We start from the raw sequence: 22,034 nt of genomic DNA, 5'->3' as shown, positions 1-22,034 counted from the left end.
AGACCCACTTTAGACCTAAAGACACCTTCAGATTAAGAGTAAGGGGATGAAAAGCCATCTATCATGCTAATGGTCAACAAAAGAAAGCCAGAGTAGCCATACTTATATCAGACAATCTAGACTTTAAAATAGAGACTGTATCAAGAAATGCAGAAGGGCATTATATCATAATCAAGGGGTCTATCCACCAAGAAGACCTAACAATTGTAAACATTTATGCACCAAATGTGGAGGCACTCAAATATATAAATCAATTAATCATAAACATAAAGAAACTCATTGATAGTGATACCATAATAGTAGGAGACTTTAACACCCCACTTACAACAATGGACAGATCATCTAATCCAAAAATCAACAAGGAAACAATAGACCAGATGGACTTAACAGACTGGACCAGATGGACTTAAGACATATGGACCAGATGGACTTAACAGATATATTCAGAACATTTCATCTTAAAGCAGCAGAATATACATTCTTCTCCAGTGCTCATGGTACATTCTCCAGAATAGACCACATACTGGGACACAAATCAGCCCTCAGCAAGTACAAAAAGATTGAGATCATACTGTGCATATTTTTAGACCACAACACTATGAAACTCGAAATTAACCACAAGGAAAAAATTGGAAAGTTAACAAATACTTGCAGACTGAAGAACATCCTACTAAAGAATGAATGGGTTAACCAAGAAATTAAAGAGGAAATTATTCACCATGACCTGGGATTCAGGGCTGGTTCGATATCCACAAAACAATCAATGTGATTCACCACATCAATAAAAGACAGGACAAGAACCATATGATCCTCTCAATAGATGCAGAGAAAGCATTTGGCAAAATACAGCATCTTTTCTTGAAAGAAACCCTCAAGAAAGTAGGGATAGAAGGAGCATACCTCGAGATCATAAAAGCCATATATGAACGTCCCAACGCTAATATCATCCTCAATGGAGAAAAACTGAGAACCTTCCCCGTAAGGTCAGGAACAAGACAGGGATGTTCACTCTCAACACTCTCATTCAACATAGTATTGGAAGTCTTAGCCTCTGCCATCAGACAACACAAAGAAATAAAAGGCATCCACATCAGCCAGGAGGAGGTCAAACTTTCGCTCTTTGCAGATGACATGATACTCTATACTGAAAACCCAAAAGATTCCACCAGAAAAACTGCTAGAACTGATTCATGAATTCAGCAAAGGTGTAGGATACAATATCAATGCACAGAAATCGGTTGCATTCCTATTCACCAACAATGAAGTGACAGAAAGAGAAATCAAGGAATCAATCCCATTTATAGTTGCACAAAAACCCATAAAATACCTAGGAATAAATCTAACCAAAGAGGTGAAAAATCTATTTACTGAAAACTATAGAAAGCTTATGGAAGAAATTGAAGAAGAGACAAAATATGGAAAAAGATTCCATGCTCCTGGATAGGAAGAACAAATATTGTTAAAATGTTGATACTACCCAAAGCAATCTAAATATTCAATGCAATTCCTATCAAAGTAACACCAGCATTCTTCACAGAGCTAGAACAAATAATCCTAAAATTCGTATGGAACCAGAAAAGACCCCTAATAGCCAAAGCAATCTTGAAAAAGAAAACCAAAGCAGGAGGCATCACAATCCCCGACTTCAAGGTGTACTACAACGCTGTAATCATCAAGACAGTATGGTACTGGCATAAGAACAGACACTCAGATCGATGGAACAGAATAGAGAACCCAGAAATGGACCCACAAACATATGGACAACTAATCTTTGATGGAGGAAAGAATATCCAATGGAATAAAGGCAGTCTCTTCAGCAAGTGGTGCTGGAAAACTAGACAGTGACATGCAGAAGAATGAACCTGGACCACTTTCTTACACCATACACAAAAATAAACTCAAAATGGATGAAAGACCTCAATGTAAGACAGGAAGCCATCAAAATCTTCGAGGAGAAAGCAGGCAAAAACCTCTTTGATCTTGGCCGCAGCAACTTCTTACTCAACACGTCTCTGGAGGCAAGGAAAACCAAAGCAAAAATGAACTACTGGGACCTCATCAAAACAAAAAGCTTCTGCACAGCAAAGGAAATAATCAGCAAAACTAAAAGGCAACTGACGGAATGCGATAAGATATTTGCAAACAACATATCAGATAAAGGGTTAGTATCCAAAATCTATAGAGAACTTATCAATCTCAACACCCAAAAAATGAATAATCCAGTGAAGAAATGGGCAGAAGTCACGAATAGACACTTCTCCAAAGTAGACATCCAGATGGTGAACAGACACATGAAATAATGCTCAACATCACTCATCATCAGGGAAATACAAGTCAAAACCACAATGAGATACCACCTCACACCTGTCAGAATAGCTAACATTAAGTGTGGCACCAACAAATGTTGGCGTGGATGCAGAGAAAGAGGATCTCTTTTGCATTGTTGGTGGGAATGCAAGCTAGTGCAGCCACTCTGGAAAATAGCATGGAGTTTCCTCAAAAAACTAAAAATATAACTACCCAAGACCCAACTACTAGGTATTTATCCAAGGGATACAGGTGTGCTGTTTCGAAGGAGGACATGCACCCCAATGTTTATAGCAGCACTATCAACAGTAGCCAAAGTATGGAAAGAGCCCAAATGTCCCTTGATGGATGAATGGATAAAGAAGATGTGGTATACATATACAATGGAATATTACTCAGCAATCAAAAAGAATAAAATCTTGCCATTTGCAACTACATGGATGAAACTGGAGAGTATTATGCCAAGTGAAATTAGTCAGTCAGAGAAAGACAAAAATCATATGACATCACTCATATGAGGAACTTAAGATACAAAACAGATGAACATAAGGAAAGGGAAGCAAAAAAAACCACATAAAAACAGGGAGGGGGACAAAACAGAAGAGACTCATAAATATGGAGAACAAACAGAGGGTTACTGGAGGGTGTGTGTGCAGTGGACGGGCACTAAGGAATCTACTCTTGAAATCATTGTTGCACTATTTGCTAATTTGGATGTAAATTAAATTTTTTTTTTTTAATTTCTAAATTTCTAAACATGTCTAAATTCTCTGTTTGGGATAAATTCCAAAAAACATTCTATGATAATTCTAAAAGAATGTCTTTTATATTTTAAAACAAAACTAAGATAACAGACCAAAAATTCAAATTTTGAATCCTCTGTGTCTAACTTGCATTCATATCCTTTTAGTTTTCAATGTAACATCTGGAAGATGATTAAATAATAGTGGGTGGGGGGACAAATTTGAAAGTTTAGATTCATTCATTCATTCAACAATATATATCTATCTACCTATCTATCTATCTATTTATCATCTTTCTATTTATTTATGTTTTTACATTTATTTATTTTTGAGAGACAGAGAGAGAGGGGGCGTTGAGCGGGGGAGTTAGAGACAGCGGGAGACACAGAATCTGAAGCTCACTCCAGGCGCTGAGCTGTCATCACAAAGTCTGATGCAGGGATTGAAGTCATGAACAGTGAGATCACAACCTGAGCTGAAGTCAGACGCTTGACAGACTCAGCCACCCAGGCGTCCCAACAAGTCTTTTTTGAGAGTTTATTATGTGCTACACTCTACTCTAGACACTGAAGGAAACAACACTACTCTGTCATAAAACTTATCTTATAATCAAGAGTCTCCCTTGCCAGCAGAATCACTTCTTCCTCTATCTGCTTTCTGCACATTCTTTAGCAACCTCTCCTACAAGATGAACTTGCAAGGAGAAAGAAATATTCAATCCTCATTCTCACTGTCTTTCATTTCTCCAGGACTAGATTAGATCATGTTCTTTGGATCAATTACAAAGTCAACCTGGGAGCAAAAGACTTACATGTCAGAACTGTAAATGTGTTTTAAATTACATTCTATAGGATAAAATCATGGTAAGTATATCTGTGCATAGTTTCTGAAAACTACAAAATTAGGATGGAACATCATTTTAGTCTGATTTGAATTGATGAATGAGTGCATTTGACATTCAATATGCACCCAATGTGCTAGATCAGGCAGATAGGAATGTTTATGATCACTCTTTTGGTTTAGTTATTTAGTATGGGGCCATAAAATTAGATTGGATTTAGTAGGGGGCCATCAAAATAAAATTTGAGATGGTAGAAATTCCTGATTACAATGTACAGAACAGACTTCAAGAACATAGAGAGATATTTCTTGAGTAGATTTGTCAGGTGTAAGAAACTCAGTTCCACCAAACTATGCCCTCTGAATGGACCCAGAGGTGAATGCACTCAACAAGTTATTATAAAAAACCAATGAAGAGAGATCATTATGGTCTTTAAAGAGTGGTGGTAGATTAAAAGTTCGCTGTAGAGAGATACTTCAATTAAATGACTTTCTGATTTCAGTTGGAATCTCAGGATTCCAAGGATAGCAAAGTCAGAAAAGACATTTCATAAACATCACAGCCATGTTCCATAAATCTTGTTCCTAGAATTCCTCAAAATGTAATCGCTCCTATTTTTTTTTTCAGAATAAATATGTACAAGGAAACAAAAATACCTAGACATTATCTTTACAGAATATCTGTAACCTGGCTCTACGACTGTCATGAGAATGCAGCTTACTTTGGCAAGTGATAAATAGTTTACTTAGCAGGTCTTTTCATCTCACCTAAAATTATTTTCTGTTTTTTTAAACATATATTTGTAATAGCACTTGACAGAATTCTAGTCCTTATATGACCATTTGAACATGAGCGAGGCATCTTTTTCCCAGAATAATAAACCAAAGGTGATACTATTTCACCTGGGGAATTATGGACATTAGTTTCACTATCAAAAACATAAAATATGATTCCCTGTTTATTCTTAAAAGAAGTCAGGTGGTTTGGGGAGGAAGATAGCAGTATAACCTAAAATTATTAATTGGCAATTTCAACTTCAGAGATTTTATCTGATAGGTACTCTTTACCTCAGCAAAACAATTCAATCTTAGGATCTCATAAACGACAATTAAACTTCCAATTTATTTTTACCCTCTTACGTTAATAGTTAGAAAATATCAGAAGCATAAAGCAGAGATAACAGTATATGTTAATTCTATTGTACTGAGTTGTAGTCATCATTTGGCTCATTATATAACACAAATTAGAATAAAAGAGCTTTGATGGTCTAACATCCTTTATGGCATTATGGCATTAATTCCTTATATCTCCCTGCTGTTAGTACATAGAGAACATAGGATATTAGGTATAATACATGTTGTTAAGAATTATTAGGGGCATAATGTAGAAGATTAATTGCATAAAAATTACATATCTGTTATTTCAGTAAAATTCCTTTTGGTCCAGTGTTCTACTCCATGTAAAATAACCCTATCCAAAATGAATGAAGTGACACAGTTCTCTACAGTAATCTTCAAAGCCATAAAACACACACACACACACACACACACACACACACACACACACACATTTGGTGTGTGTGTCTGACCATTTTTCAATGAATGAAATTAAAGCAAGGAAAGATCTCTAAATACCCACCTATTCATGGAAAGCAGACATATCACAGAGCGTTGGTTACATATGGAGTAGCCATATATTTTCTCATTTCAAGCAATGGTTATTTGGGAAGGGGATTTCTTTCTCCTACTTAACAGTCAGTCTGAGCATACTTGGGATTGCCTAATGTCTTATACAAAATCATTAAAATCATCATAATGGCAGTGGTTCTATGCAAATAATTCACTGTACAAACATATATTTAATATTATGAGTTGAGGCCCATGGCATTCATTGGTGGCACGTTCAAATCCAGGTTTGTCTGAGATAGTCCTGTACTAGACCAATTTTTATTGTATAGTAATTAATATTAACTTCATTGTTCTCAGAATCTTCAGAAGTGTTTCTATTAGTATGATAAAGACATTTTTAAAAACTTTCTTCATTGGGCTTATCATATTCTCCATCACACTGAAACACTAGTCCCTATTATAGAAAATGATATATTCAAAGTTGAAGAAATGCACAATGCTGTTTCCTCTCACTGTCAGAAAGGACAGTTAAAAACAAACAAACAAAACAAAACAAAACAAACAGAAGCAAGAGAGAAAGAGAAAAAGAGATGGAAAAAAGAATCCTATTTTTCACTCTTACATGTGATTGTTCACTGGAAAAAAACATTTCTGCTCCCCCCCCCCCCACACACACCTGGCCTACTGGGATCATCTGACAGAATTTTTGCTCTTCAAGTGAAAAATATTTCATTGGTGTACACATATTGATTCCTTTAATAGGAAGATAAGGTTTTTCTGAACTAGTAGGCAACAGTAAGAGTTATCTATCAAGGTTAACAGGGATACTGATAACTTAGGTTCAAAAAAAAAGAGAAAGGTTGCTGAAATCTGAAGAATTCTCTAGGGCATCCTCTGACAATATCACCAAGGAGGAGTCAAACATCAAGGGATCAAATCACTCCGGAATCAAATTTTGGTTTATGCTGTTGGGTAATAAGGTACTGCATTACTATGGATATATTTGAGTGTTTTTTAAATTGCTGAAGCAAAAAATAAATAAATAAATAAATTGCTGAAGCAAAGTAGATGTCTATAATTCTCTCTTGCTATCTAAATTACTCTTCTGATGATGATGGTGGTAATGATGATGAAATATAACATTTATTTAGTGCCTAATATTTGTCAGACACTGTTCTAAGTACATGTCAGGTATAATTAATTTAATCCTCAGGTAGATATTATTAAGATACACTTGCCAGGACACGTAAATCTAAAAGATGGCTTTTAAAACCTCCCTAAAACATATCTATTTCTGTCAGGTAATGGAACAGAAGTGATATAGAGCTAAATTTAAAGATTACAGAAAATAGGGACACCTGGGTGGCTCAATTGGTTAAGCATCTGACTTCAGCTCAGGTCATGATCTCCTGGTTCGTGCCCCACACTGGGCTCTGTGCTGACAGCTCCGAGCCTGGAGCCTGCTTCGGATTCTGTGTCTCCTTCTCTCTCTGCCCCTCCCGCACTTGCATGTTGTCTCTCTGTCTCTCTGTCTCTGTCTCTGTCTCTCTCTCTCTCTCTCTCTCCCTCTCTCTCAAAAATAAATAAACATTAAAAAAATGATAAAGACCACAGAAGATTGAAAATGGTGTTAGGAGAGGGTGATATGTGACTGTTGGTGGTCCTTTTGCACAAGCCGAACACATGGACATCTTCAGTAAAGATGGTAGGCTGGCTCTCACTCCTTCCTCTTTCTTTTAACTCTGTGACTTAAACATAGGAAACAAGAAAGCTATTTATTGCTAACCAAATATAAATACCATCAGTACCTTCACATATAAATCTTGGCAAAAACTTTTGCTTGACCATCTGAAGATCGTCAAATAATTTAATCTGTTTTTTGGAATCTGAAAATGAATACGACCTTACTTTCTAATCTTTCAAAGGCCCAAGAGAAAAAAGTTAGCTTTTTGAAAATGTAACATTAGTCTCTGGTGATCTGTGCACATCTACGAACAGAAAATTTTATACTGGTCAGGACTTCTGAATGATGGTGGGAATAAAAGGCAGGCTTCATATCAGCAAACACTTAACAACTTCCAGCAGATGTTGTAAGATGCTTCACTGATTTGTCCTACCATCAGCTGGACAATTATGTCAGTTTGATTCTCTATGAAATGCACTGTGTCCATTTTAGTCTAACTGACAGACACGGATATTTTTCTCTGATGAATTTTTTGTACCATTCTAAATGCAACCTGATGAACGATGCTTTCATAAAAGACTGGAAATAGTTTTCCCTCTCCAAGTTGAAAGCAACAATGGTTAGTGAACATTTATGTGAGATTTGAGGGGTTAGCATTCTTATCTAGATGTAGAGCCATGGGAAAAATACATATTCTATGCATGTAAGTCAACTTAAATAATTTTAATTACAAAAATTTGCCCACATAACCATAATATTTGGCAAGATCCAAATGAAAAAGTGTAGCGATTTCTTTGAAAATGTTGAACATACTATATATAAGGAATGTTGAGGCCCCTAGACGGCTCAGTGCATTAGGCATCAGACTCTTGATTTCGGCTCAGGTCATGATCTCCTTGTGTATAGGGCTCGGGGCTGATGGTGGGGGGGATGGTGGAGGGTGATGCTGACTGGGTTTCTCTCTCTCTTCCTCTCCCGCTCATGTTAATTTTCTTTCTCTCTCAAAATAAATAAACACTAAAGAAAAAAAAAGAAGTGTTATATGTAAACAAATAAGAAATATGCTGCCTAAATAAGCCAATACTAGAAGTCTCAAAATTTGGAATTTGTTACAAAAAGTATGATTTTCTTTCTTTTCTTTTAATATAAATCATTCTTTAAGCCCAGGCTTTGTCAATACTTAATAATAATCCATGTTTGTTTAAAGTAACTCTGGGGGGGGGGGGGCGCCTGGATGAGTCAGTTAAGCGTCCTACTTTGGCTCAGGTCATGATCTCACCATTCATGAGTTTGAGCCCCGCGTGAGGCTCTGTGCTGATGGCTCAGAGCCTGGAGCTTGCTTCGGATTCTGTGTCTCCCATTCTCTTTCTGACCCTCCCCTGCTCATGCTCTGTCTCTCTATCTCTCAATAAATAAATAAACATTGAAAAATATATATAAAGTAACTATAGGGGCGTTGGTTGGCTCAGTCAGTGTAACAACTGACTCTTCATCTCAAGGTTGTGATTTCAAGCCCCACAGTGGGCAAAAATCTAATTTAAAATAATTTTTTTAACTTTAAAATGAATACATTGTAGAGTAAAATGTATTTTGATGACACTAAAAACAAATAACAGAAGTTAATCTTTAACATATACATTTAAATTAGTAGTGCTTTAGAATGCCATCACGCTATATATTTAATCCAAAATCATTTTTTATGAATATAATGTTTTTTTCCAGTTTTATTGAGCAATAATTGACAGGCATCACTGTACAGGTTTAATGCCTATTGCACGATGGTTTGATTAACATATATTGTAAAATAATTGCCCACGATAGGTTCAGTTAGCATCCATCTTCTCATATAGATACAATAAAAAGAAATTAAAGAAGAGAATAAAGGAAAAAATAATTTTCTTCTTGTGATGAGAACTCTTAGGATTTTCTCTCTTAACAACTTTCCTATATACCACACAGCACTGTTAGCTATAGTCATCATGCTGTACATTATATACCTACCACGTATTTTATAACTGGAACTTTGTACCTTTGACCACCTTCCTCCAATTCCCCCCTCCTACCACTCCGTACCTCTGACAACTTCAAATTTGATCTTTTTTTTTTCTAGGAGTTAGTTATTGCTTTAGATATTACATAAGTGACATCACACAGTATTTGTCTTTCTATATTTCACTTTGCATAATGCCTTCAGAGTCCAACACATTGTTGCAAACAGTAAGATTTCCTCATTTTTTATGACTGAAAATTATTCTATTACATGCATAGGTACTACAGCTTTCTCATATATCCATCAATGAACACTTAGGCTGCTTCTATTAGGCTATTGTAAATAATGGTAACAATTATGTAAATAATGCTGCTATGAACATGGGGGTGAACATGTCTTTTTGTGTGTTTCTGTTATTTCCAGAAGTGGAATTGCTGGATCATATGGTAGTTCTATTTTTAATTTTTTTTAGGATCTTCCATATTGTTTTCACAGTGTCTCCACCAATGCCAACAGTGCACAAGGGTTCCTTTTTTGAAACATCAATGCCTGCACTTGTTACCTCTTATCGTTTTGACCATGGCCATTCTAACAGGCATGAGATAATATCGCACTGCGGTTTTAGTTTGCACTTCCCTAATGACTAGTGAGATTAAGCTTCTTTTCATATACCTGTTGACCATTTGCATATCTCCTCTGGAAAAATGTTTATTCAGCTCGTAATGCCCAGTTTTGTTTTAATTGAGCTGTTTTATTGCTATTGAGTTGTAAGAATTCCTTATATGTTTTGGATATTAACCCCTTATCAGATGTATGTTTGCAAATACTTTTTTCCCATTCTATGGGTTGTATTTTCACCACATTGATGGTTTCATTTGCTGTGCAGAAGCTCTTAGGTTTGAGGTAGTCCCACTTACTTTTTGTTTTGTTGCTGTGCTTTAGGTGTCATATCCAGAAATATTACCAAGACCTAAATAAAGAGGCTTTGTTCTTATGTTTCTTTTAGGAATTTCATGGTTTCCAGTCTTACATTTAAGTCTTTAATCCATTTCAAGTTAATTTTTATAAATAGTGTAAGAAATGGGTCCAGTTTCATTCTTTTATAGGTGCATATGCTATTTGCTGAAGACACTGCTTTTTTTTTCCATTGAGTATTTTTGGCTTCTTTGCCAAATATTAGTTGGTTGTATATGCTTAGGTTCATATCTGGCGTCTCAGTTCTGTTCAATTATTCTATTGGTCTGTTTTTATGCCAGTATCATACTATTTTGATGACTATGGGTTTACCATATAGCTTGAAATCAGGGACTGTGAGACCTGCTATGTTCTTCTTTCTCAAATTTTCTTTGGCTGTATGTGGGAAACCAAATAGCTATGTCCCGGGTTAGTAGATAATAGGGAATGCATTGCAAAGCAGAAAACTGCTTTTTGGCCTTGCTGAAAACAGCAGACCACACTTCGCTTATCTAGTTAATGTACATACAAGGGGCACTCACTTCGCTTATCTAGTTAACATATACATAGAAGTTACGTCCTGCCTATAGTCATAAATTCCTTAGACCACGTGATCACATGGAATATTTTATCATGTCTTAACCTGTTTTTCTGCATGTTTTCTATACGCTCTTGCTGGCACATAGCCCACTGAAGTATTTGCACAGTGTTTCCCTAAATGTATGCTCAACACATAGGGAGCTTGGGAGCAGCTCAGAGAGACTTTCCTTAGCCTCCCTCTCACCAGTCTTTACTTGCATGGAGTCTTGAGTAATCCTTTCTACTGACATCAGCTTTGCTGGACAAAACCAAAAGCCCAACCCATAGCTATACAAAATCTTTTGTGGTTTCATATAAATTTTAGGAGTATTTTCTTAACTTGTATAGAAAATGCCATTGGAATCTTGATAGAAATTGCATTGAATCTATATATGGCCTTCAGTAGTATTAACATTTTAACAATATTAATGCTTCCAATCCATGATATTGATATTGATTTTTCATCAATATCTTGTGATTTTCAGCACAGAGATCTTTCACTTCCTTGGTTACATTTATTCCTATGTATTATATATTTTATTCTGTTTTAAAAGGGATGAATTCATTGATTTCTTTTTCAGAAAATTTGTTAGTGTTTAGAAACACCACTATTTATGTATGTTAATTTCATATCTTGAAACTTTATTGAATTCATTGATTAAATCCAGCAGCTTTTTGGCTGAGTCTGTGGGCTTTTCTACATGTAAAATCATGTTGTCTGAAAATGGTAAAAATTTTACTTTGCTGTTTCCAATTGAATACCTTTTATTTCTTTTTCTTACCTGATTCCTCTAGCTAGGACTTCAGTACTATGTTGCATAGAAGTGGAGAGAGTGAGCATCCTTGTCTTGTTTCTAATCTTAGAGGGAATTTTTCATCCTTTCACTATTTAGTATAATTTTAGCTGGGAGTTAGACATTTAGACATACACGGCTTTTATTGTGTTGATATATCGTCCTTTTATGCCTATTTGCTAAAAGATTTTGTCATGAGGGGGTTTAAAATTTTTTCAAGTGTTTTTTTTTTTAATCTATTGAGATGATTGTTTTTTTTCACTCTATTAAGGTGATCTATACATTGATTTATTTGCATATTAAAAACATCCTTGAATCTAGCAGTAAATCATACTTGATCAGGGTGAATGATCCTTTAATTTGCTTCTGAAGTGGATTTGCTAGCATTTTACGGAAAAATTTGCACTTATATTTCTCAGGGATATTCGCGTGTAGTTTTCTTTTCAACTAGTGTCCTTTTCTGGTTTTAGTATTAGATAATGCTTTTCTCATAAAATGAATTTGGGAGTATGCTCTCCTCTTCAATTCTTTGGAAGAGTTTGAGAATACTAGTGTTAATTCTCCTTAAATGACTGGCAAAATTAACCACTGAAGCCATCTTGTCCTCAGCTTTTCTTCATTGGGAGATTTTTTATTTTATTACTAATTCAATATCCTTAAAAGTAATTGATCTGTTTAGATTTTCCATTTCTTCCTGATTCAGTCTTTGTAAATTGCATGTTTCTAAGATTTTTTTCCATTTCTTCTAGGTTGTCCAGTTGTTTGGTATATAATTGTTCAAAGTAGCTCCTTATGTTCCTTTGGATTTCTGTGTTGCTTGTTATAATATCTCCTTTTTCATTTATAATTTTATTTGGGTCTTTTCTCTTTTCTCCTTGGTTAGTCAGGCTAAGGTTTTGCCAATTCTGTTTATTGTTTCAAAGAGCCAAATCTTAGTTTGTTAATCTTTTCTAGTGTTTTCCTCTTCTCTATTTCAATTATTTCTCCTCTAATCTATATTATTTATTTTCCTCTGCCAACTTTGTACTCATTTTGTTCTGCTTTTTCTAGTTACTTAAAGCATAATGTTGAGTTGCTTATTTGGGATCCTTCTTCTTACTATAGGTGCTTACTGCTATGAACTTCTGTCTTAGAACTGCTTTTGCCACACGCCACAAGTTCTGATATACTCTATTTCCACTTTAATTTGTCTCAAGAAACTTTCTTTTTTCTTCATTTAATCTCTTTAATACATTGGTTGTTTATAAGAGTGTTGTTTAATTTCAATATGTTTACAAATTTCCTAGTTTTTCTCTTGTTATTGAGGAAAATGTTATTGTTACTGAGGCTATTGGTATTGTTTCCTCCCATTGTAGTCAGAGTAAACACTTGGTATGATGTCAATTTCCTTGAACTCACTAAGAGGTTTTTTTCTTTTCTAAGTTTAATTTTGGGAGAGAGAGAGAGTGAGGGAGGGAGAGAGAGAGGAAGTGGGGAAGAAGCAGAGAGAGAGGGAGAGAGAGAGGATCCCACGCAGGCTTTGCACTGTCAGCACAGAGCCCAACGCAGGGCTCAATCTCATGAACCTTGATATTATGACTTGAGCGAAAATTAAGAGTCAGACGCTTAACCGACTGAACCACCCAGGTGCCCCATTAAGAGTTGTTTTGTGACCTAACATATGGTCTATTGTAGAAAATGGTTTATGGGCACTTAAAAATGTGTATTCTGTTGTTGTTGGGTAGAATATTCTGTATATAACTTTTAGGTCCGTTGGTCTATAGTGCTGTTAAAATCCAGTTTCCATATTGATTATCTGTCTAGATGATTTATCCATCATTGAGGATAGGTATTAAATTCCACAAATTTATTGTATTAATGTTTCTTTCTCTTTTTACCTCTGTTATCCTTTGCTTTATATATTTAAATGCTCTGATGTGGGGCACACAAAATTTTATAATGTTATATCTTCTTTTCATATTGACATTTTTATCATTATATAATGACTTTGTCACCTTTTACTATTTTTAGCCCCAAATCTGTGTTGCCTGGTGTAAACATAGCTACCCCTGCAATTTCTTGGTTAGTATGTATTTGGAATGTCTTTTTCCATCCATTCACTCTTAGTCTACATGTGTCTTTAAAGCTAAAGTGAGTCTCTTGTAGGCAGCATATTTAGGGATCTTATTATTATTTTTTAATCCATTTGGCCATTCTACATCTTTTGATTGGAGGATTTGATCCGTATTCAAAGTAATTATTGATAGATAAGTACTTGTGGGAGACCAAATAGCTCTGTCCTAGTTAAGGAGATTACAGGGAACATATTACACTGATTTCTGACCCTGCTGAAAACAGTTGACCAGTATCTAGTATTTAGGTGTATTTAGGGGTTGGCTCCTTGTCTGTGCTCAGGAATTCCTTAGACCATGTTACCTATGGAATATCTTATCTTGTTCTCCACCCTGCTTTCAGCATCTGCTCTTTTGTAGTCTTGCAAACTCCTTGTTTTTCTATATGTTCTTACTGGCATGTAGCTCACTGAGTATTACACAATGTTTCCCTAAATGTATGCTCAATAAATGCTTGAGAGCAGCTCGGGGAGACTTTCCTTAGCCTACCTCTCAACTCTCTTGACTGGCATGGAATCTTGAGTAATTCATTCCTCAATGGGGGTGACTGTCTCAGTTTTGCTGGACAAAGCCAAAAGCCAAACCTACTACTGCTTGCTATTGCCATTTGTTAATTATTTTCTCGTGTTGTGTAGATCCACTATTCCTTGTTATTCTGCTGTCTTTGTGTGTATGAGTGTGTGTGCATGTGTATGTGTGTCTGTGTGTTGAAGTCCTTTGGCATTTTTATCCTTTGACTTTTTTTTTTTATCATGTTCTTTTGTGTAATTATTAGAGAATTTCCTTTGGTGGTTATCATGAAACTTACATAAACCATCTGAAGTTTATTCACACTCTATTTCAAATTGATAACAACTTAATTTCAATAGAATCTGTATACTTTATATTTTTACTTCTTTTCCTCCCCACATTTTAGGTAATTACTGTTACAATTTACATGCCTTTTATATTGTGTAAATAATAACAGGTTATTGTATTTATGGTTATTTTTTAACTTTTAAACTGGAGTTGTGAGTTACGTACCACTATTACCATATTGTAGACTATTGTAGACTATATCTATATATTTACCTTTACTAATGAGATCTTTGCTACCTTTTATGATTTTAAGATGTTAATCAGTGTTCTTTTACTTCCATTTAACTTTCATTAGCATATTGGAAAATAGGTCTGGTGCTGATGAACTCCCTCAGCTTTTGTTTGTTCTGATAAGTCTTTATCCTTCCTTCATTTCTGAACAGACAGCTTTACTGGGTATAGAATTCATGGCTAATATTTTCTTTCAATACTTTGAATATGTCATCCCATTTTTTCTGAGTTGGAGGGGAAGTTTTTGTAGAGAAGTCTGCCTAGGATCTTACAGGGCTTATAGGGGTTTCCTTGTATACAACTTCTCTCTTTTCTCTGGCTGGTTTTTTGTTTTGTTTTGTTTTTTGCTTTGTTTTGTTTTTCCTTTGAGTTTTGACAATTTAATTACATTTCTTCATGTATCTCTTTTTTGGTCTAACATATTTGAGATCCTTTGGGACTCATGGATCTGGATGTCCATTTATCTCTCCATATTCAGGAAGTTTTAAGCCATTACTACTTTATTTTTTTTTTTAATTTTTTTTAACGTTTATTTATTTTTGAGACAGAGAGAGACAGAGCATGAACGGGGGAGGGTCACAGAGAGAAGAAGACACAGAATCTGAAACAGGCTCCAGGCTCTGAGTTGTCAGCACAGAGCCTGACGCGGGGCTCGAACTCACGGACCATGAGATCATGACCTGAGCCGAAGTCGGACACTTAACCGACTGAGCCACCCAGGCGCCCCAAGCCATTACTACTTTAAATATACTTTCTGTCCCTTTCTCTTTCTTTTATCTTTCTAGAATTTCCAAAATGTACATAGTATTTATTTTCACTGAGTTTCATAATTCCTGTAGGCTTTCTTCACTCTTTTTAATTTTGTTGTCTTTTTTGCTCCTCTGACTGGGTAATTTTCAATGTCCTAGCTTCCAGGTGGCTGACTCTTTGGTTGAATGTGCCTTTGAAAGTCTCTACTGAATTCTTCAGTTCTATTACTGTATTTTCAACTCTAGGATAACTTCCTTCATTTCTTACTTCCTCTCTTGTTTTTTCTCTTTTCTTTCTTTCTCTCTTTCTTGCTTTTTATTTCTCTCCTTTTTCTTTCTTTCTTTCTTTCTTTCTTTCTTTCTTTCTTTCTTTCTTTCCTTCTCTTCTTTTTCTTCCCAACATTTATTTCTTTTCTGTGGTTGATATTTCCTTGATAAAATTGTCATTTTGTTAATATATTGTTTTCTTAATTTTGTTTAGTTGTCTGTTTATGTTTTCTTGTAACTTACTCAGCTTTCTTCAGATGATCGTTCTGAAACTAAATAAATTACTTAAGGTTTATTAATTTCTTTAGATTGGGGTAAATTATATTTACCTGTTTTTTTGTGTGCTACTTGGTTCCTCATGTTGGCCCCTGCTTACTTGGATGATGAGAGTCCTCTTCCAGATTTTATAGGTTTTCAGTGACAGACAGCTCCTCAGCAGGCATCTCACTTTGGGCTTCTGGATGTGTCCACTGATATTGTCTTTGGCAGGTGGGGCTTGTTATTATAGTCTATTTTGGGGTGAGGCAACTCTTTGACCTTTGAGGATGGGTATGTGTCCTTAAATTATAACAGCTGGGTAGGACACCTGGCTTGGCTCCCTACCCAAATGAGAATGAAGGGTGGACTGTGCAGTTGCTTAAATTCTCTGGTCACGCTTACTAGATGGTGGGACTGAGAACTACATTCAGTAGTAAATGGAGCTATGAATTAGCTTCCCCATCTTTGCGGGCCAGCAGGCCAGGATCCAGGGCCTCAACAGCTCATTGTTTGGGGTCCCAGCTCAGGCCTGAGTATATACTAAATTCTCTGGTCATATGAGGTCTACCTTGCAGAAGGTAGAAGCCACAGGCTATTCTATCTGTTCAAATATCACTGTAAGTAAGGCTGTTTAATGGGCTATGCAGCTCCCTGTGTGCTCTGTTTAAGTTCTCTGGTTGAACAGTGATGAAGCTGTACTGATCAATAAGTCAGTTTATAAATTAGATTCCCTGCCCAAGTGTAGTGGGAGAAGCAGTTCTAAAACCAGTAAAACTCATTCGTTGTCTTATCAGGTTAATCTGCACCCAAAATTCCCTGGCTGAGCAGAGCCACTGGCTTTTCTCTGCAAACTATCTCCTCTGTCTGTCCCTTTCTCAACACAAGTGTTGTTGGGCTGCACAGCTTTCTGGAGTTTTTGCCAGCTCGCTCTCTCTCTCTCTCTCTCTCTCTCTCTCTCTCGGCCCACTGGGGCCAAAAGACACTACAGTGAGTGGTGTCATGTCTCAGCTCCCTGACCTAGTTGGGAATGGGAGTTGCTGCTTCAGTCTACTCTCAACTTTTCAACAGGCTCTCTGGCTGGAAGAAGCCAGGAGCTACCTTCAAACTCGGCTGTAAATTCCTCACCTTGCCAGCACATAGACTGGGAACGTTTCATGCCAGTACTGGCTTTGCCCTGGGGGTGGTCTGCTCTGCTAGCCCACCTCTCAACTCAAGGACCACTGAACTGCACAGCTTCCAGGAGTTGTCACCAGCCCTTCAGGTCCGATGGGGCCAGAAGACACTCTCCACGGATGGGGCTATGACTTGCCTACCAGCTCTGGGTGGGCAAATTGGGCTCTAGGGCAGGAAAAACTCTGAGCATCCGCATCAGGCAATTCTGTACTTCACTGAATTTACTGGCCAGAATGTGCCCTGAACTTGGACCTGCAGATGAGGAAAGCCACTTTTTTGGATTACTACTTTTTTGGATTACTTGGCACTGCAGGTATGTAGTGAATCTGCCAAGATTCATCCGCTGGTTGTTACAAATTCCTTTTCCTTCTCTGTCACAGCCAGAATCCCTAGTGGTAGAGCCTTACAGAATCCTCTGCCATCTCTGTGGTATAAGATCAGAGCAGGGGCCCCCAAAAAGTGGCCCATAATGCTAGGCAAGGCTGGCTGCCCCTCACCCAGGCTGTCTCTTCCCATTGTAGGAAATGGAGACTCAGGGGAGATCTCTCCACATGATGCTATGCAGCGACACGTAGCCATTTCTTTTAGCCTTCGAATGCAGTCTGTCTTGGTCTGTGAGGGGCAAGGGCATGTTTCTGGTTCACCCCTGTGGTCTTCCATTCTCTCAGCGCTGTCTTCTTCTTGATAGATGTTAGTTGTTTATCTTGTAAGTGGGAGTGAGCTCAACAATGACCTATGTTGCCATCCTGGTGATATCACTTTCCCTGAACATAGCCAGTTTTGACACATTTCTTTTAAATTTACTTTTAGACATTCCTAGAAGTTTTTCTTTTTCACAATATCTTGTGATGACAAATCTTCATCACTAGAAGACAGTAGGACTTATATTTTTTTTAAAGAGAAAGAATAATCCGATAAATAACAATTTTTTTTCAAAAGAAAGATGTAATACAAAGTAATAAGATAGATTGTCTTATGGGTGACTTGAAATGGTGATTCCAAATGAGTTCCAAAACAAATCTGGCACATTTAGCAAAGAAATGTCTCACACTTTCAGTAGTTTCATAACTTTAAGAGGCATATCTCATTGAAAACATTTATTTAAAATCTATTTTGTGATTCATAATCCAGAAAAGTGACATGTATTTTATTTTTTAAAAATTTTTATTAAATTTTTTTTTATTTTTGAGAGACAGAGACAGAGCACAAGCAGGTGAGAGGCAGAGAGAGGGACACACACAGAATCTGAAGCAGGCTCCAGGCTCAGCAGAGAACCCAATATGGGCTCAAACCCATGAGCTGCAAGATCATGACCTGAGCCGAAGTCAGATACTTAACTCACTGAGCCACCTAGATGCCCCATGACGTATATTTTAGTTAAAGTATCTAGAGGAAAGGATTTTGTTCACTCTGTGATAGAGTAACACGTCTAAAAGCGTCCTGGCAGAAAACAACTAATATACTAAAAATTACAGTGATTAAAAATAACATACAGTTTTCCAGGGATAAGGGAAACCAACAAGGGATCGTAAAACATCTTAGAGGTAGCAACAGTGGTAGGAAGAGAAAGGTTTGCAAGTGTATTTGTTTTCTGGGGCTGCCATAACAAATTACAACAGACTGCGTGGCTTATGCAACAGATAGCTATTTTCTAATAATTCTGGAAGATAGAAATCCAAGATTCAGGCATTGGCAGGGTTAGTTTTATTTTGAGGCTTCTATCCTTGGCTTATGATGGCTGTCTTTTACCTGTGTCCCCACGTGGTCTTTCCTCTGTGCATGTCTGTGTCGTCTCCTCTTTATATAAGGGCACCAGTCATAGTGGATTAGGGCCTCCCACAAAGACCACATTTAATCTTAATCATCTGTTTAATGACATTAACTCCAAATATTGTCACAGTTTGAGGTACTGGGGTTTACGACTTTGACACATGAATTAGGGGGAGGGCACAATGCAGCCTATAGCAGGGAGCAATTGCTTGCAGCTATAGAGAGCTGACCCTGGAAGAGAAAACTGTCCAACAGGAGACTTCTTTAGTCATTATCAATTACCGTTTTACTTTCCTCCTGCCCTCTCATCTCCTAGCTGACGTCAAACAGAAGTGATAAAGGAGTCTGGTCGGCACAGTTCACTCTCAAGGTCCCAGGGTAGAGGGTAGTTGTGGAAGTATGTGTCCATTTAGCAGAGCTGACCTCTTTTCCACTCATCATTTGTCTGAACGAAAAACTTATCCCCAATGCAGAGAAACCACCAGTTTCCATCAGGCACTGTATTAGTAAGCATGATTTTAATTAAGTTATATTCCCACCTTAAAAATAAAGACACACTTCCAATAAATTTGGGGGACGAAAGAGCATAAAAAGTAATTCACATAAAATATAGCTGCTAGCATAGTCCTGAGACTGCCCCGAATTGTCCTGACTTCATTCTTATAGCATCTATTTTATTTTTCTCCCACTAGGTCTGCCAGCATGTTGGTTAGAGGGAGATGAAGTTACGGAAATTTTCATTTATTCAAGGTTTGAAACTTTTATGGCCTGTGATTTTGGAGTTCCTAAAGTTTCCTCTCTTTTTTCTTTTTGATGAATTATATATTTTTTCACAAATATATTCCAGATATATATTTCATATATATGTATATTACATATGCATATAATTTGGGGATAATTTTAACTTTATAAAAAAAAGATTTAAAAATAGTACCAAGACTTCATGCATACTTCACTAATTGTCCCCAAATGTTCACATCTTACATACTACAGCACGTTGGTCAAAACTAAAAATTAATGTGGTTGCATTACTATTAACTAAACTTGAGGTTTTATATGGATCTCACTAGTTTTTCTATTAATGTCTTTTCCGCACCAGAATCCAGTCAGAGATGCCACATTACATCTAGTTGTCATGTGTTCTGTCTCTACTGTTCAGTGACAGTTCTTCAGCCTTTCTTTCTTTTTTTTTTTCCCCATGACTTTGACAGTTTTGAAGAGTTGTAGAAAGTCCCTCAATTTGGGCATGTCTACTTTTTTTTTACCCCATCAATACACTGGGTTATGGATTTTGAGGAAGAATGTCACAGAGGTGAAGTACCCTTACCACCACATTATGTCCAGTAACAGTGGCTGAAAGCTGAATGACTTATTGCTGATCAAGTTAACCTTGATCACTTGTTTAGGGTAGTGTTTACAAAATTTCTGCATTGAATGTTAAGATTTCCCCCTTTTCATATTATATTCTTTAGAAGCAAATTACTTATGCCAAACCATTTTTGAGAAAAGACAAATCTTTTGGAAGGGGAAGAAACACATATCAAATATATAATTTCTAATCATTATATAAAAATTCTTTCCTGTCCTTCCCCTTTATTTATATATTCAGCAATTTAGCTATATTAATATAGATGGATTGATATTAGTGTCATAATTTAGGGGGTTTTAAATGTTTATTTATTACTTATTTTTGAGAGAGAGAGAGAATGAGTGCACACAGTGGAGGAAGGGCAGAGAGAAAGAGAGACACAGAATTTGGGGCACCTGGGTGGCTTAGTTGGTTAAGTGTCTGACTTCGGCTCAGGTCATATTCTCACGGTTTGTGAGTTCGAGCCCCGCATTGGTCTCTGTGCTGACAGCTCAGAGGCCGGAGACTGCTTCAGATTCCATGTCTGCTTCAGATTCCATGTCTCCCTCTCTCTCTGCCCTCTATCACTCACACTCTCTCTCTCAAAAATAAATAAACATTAAATAATAATAATAATAATAATAATAATAATAATAATAAAGAGAGAGACACAGAATTCAAGGCAGAGTCCAGGCTCCAAGCTGTCAGCACAGAACCTGACACAGGGCTCAGATCCACAAACCAGGAGATCATGACCTGAGCCACCCAGGCACCGAACGAGGAGCCTGATGTGGGGCTTGAACCCACTGTCATGAGATTATGACCTGAGCTAAAATCAAGAGTCTGATGATTAACTGACTGAGTCATCCAGGCACCCCTCATAATTTAGGTTGTAATCCAATACCACATTTTCTATTGCATTGCTCAAATTATTCCAATTTTGGCCATTGTGAATTCTTTTAGGCTGACTCTGTGTCACCTTGATGTATCTTCATTAGTTTATTTTTCAGCACTTCCTTACTTTATAGCATTATATGATGTTCCAGGCTTATCTTGGATTTTCCCTGCCTGAGTTCTAGGTTCACCCATTGCTCAAAGAAGCCCTAGTTCCTTTTAATAGAGAATGGTGTATGGAAACTCAAATCTGGGCTTTGTACATTCTCATTACCGCTATGGTTTCACTGTATCCAGGGACTGTCAGCATACAAAGCCAGCTTTACTCCCTCTCTTACACACACACACACACACACACACATACACACACACACACACACAGGGATACATAGGCATACATATGCATGTTTATTTGTGTATACATCTATCTCTGTGTGTGTATGTGTACATGTAAACATGAATTCACATAGATGTTGCCAACTCTAATTCAGTAGCAACAAAATTTATTTTCATCTTTAGTCTGGCTCTTTGCTATTTCCTTTACTGAGAGTGAGAAACCTGATACCTACTTTCCTACTTTTCCATGTAATTACTTGTTTTTCAATCTGACAATATAGGTAGTTTTGTCTCAATATGTTAATCGAGAATATTTTGAAAAACAAAATTACAAACAATAATACAGTGTTTAAGTTCAGTTCTTGTTTTTATTTTTGTTTATTTTAATACCTTTATACTTGGAGTTTCTAGTCAAGATACTGTTTTGTAAAGTTATGTAGGTCAGCTTGCTTTTTTTTCCTCCCACCAGTTCACGGAGGTTAATTGTAAATTTATAACAGTGTTGGGTTCACTTGTCAC

This window comes from Panthera onca, chromosome B1 (genome assembly GCF_046562875.1).
Source record: "Panthera onca isolate mPanOnc1 chromosome B1, mPanOnc1 haplotype 2, whole genome shotgun sequence".
Classification (NCBI taxonomy): domain Eukaryota; kingdom Metazoa; phylum Chordata; class Mammalia; order Carnivora; family Felidae; genus Panthera; species Panthera onca.
The sequence above is the reverse complement of the archived record's forward strand: the minus strand, read 5'-3'. Positions refer to the sequence as shown.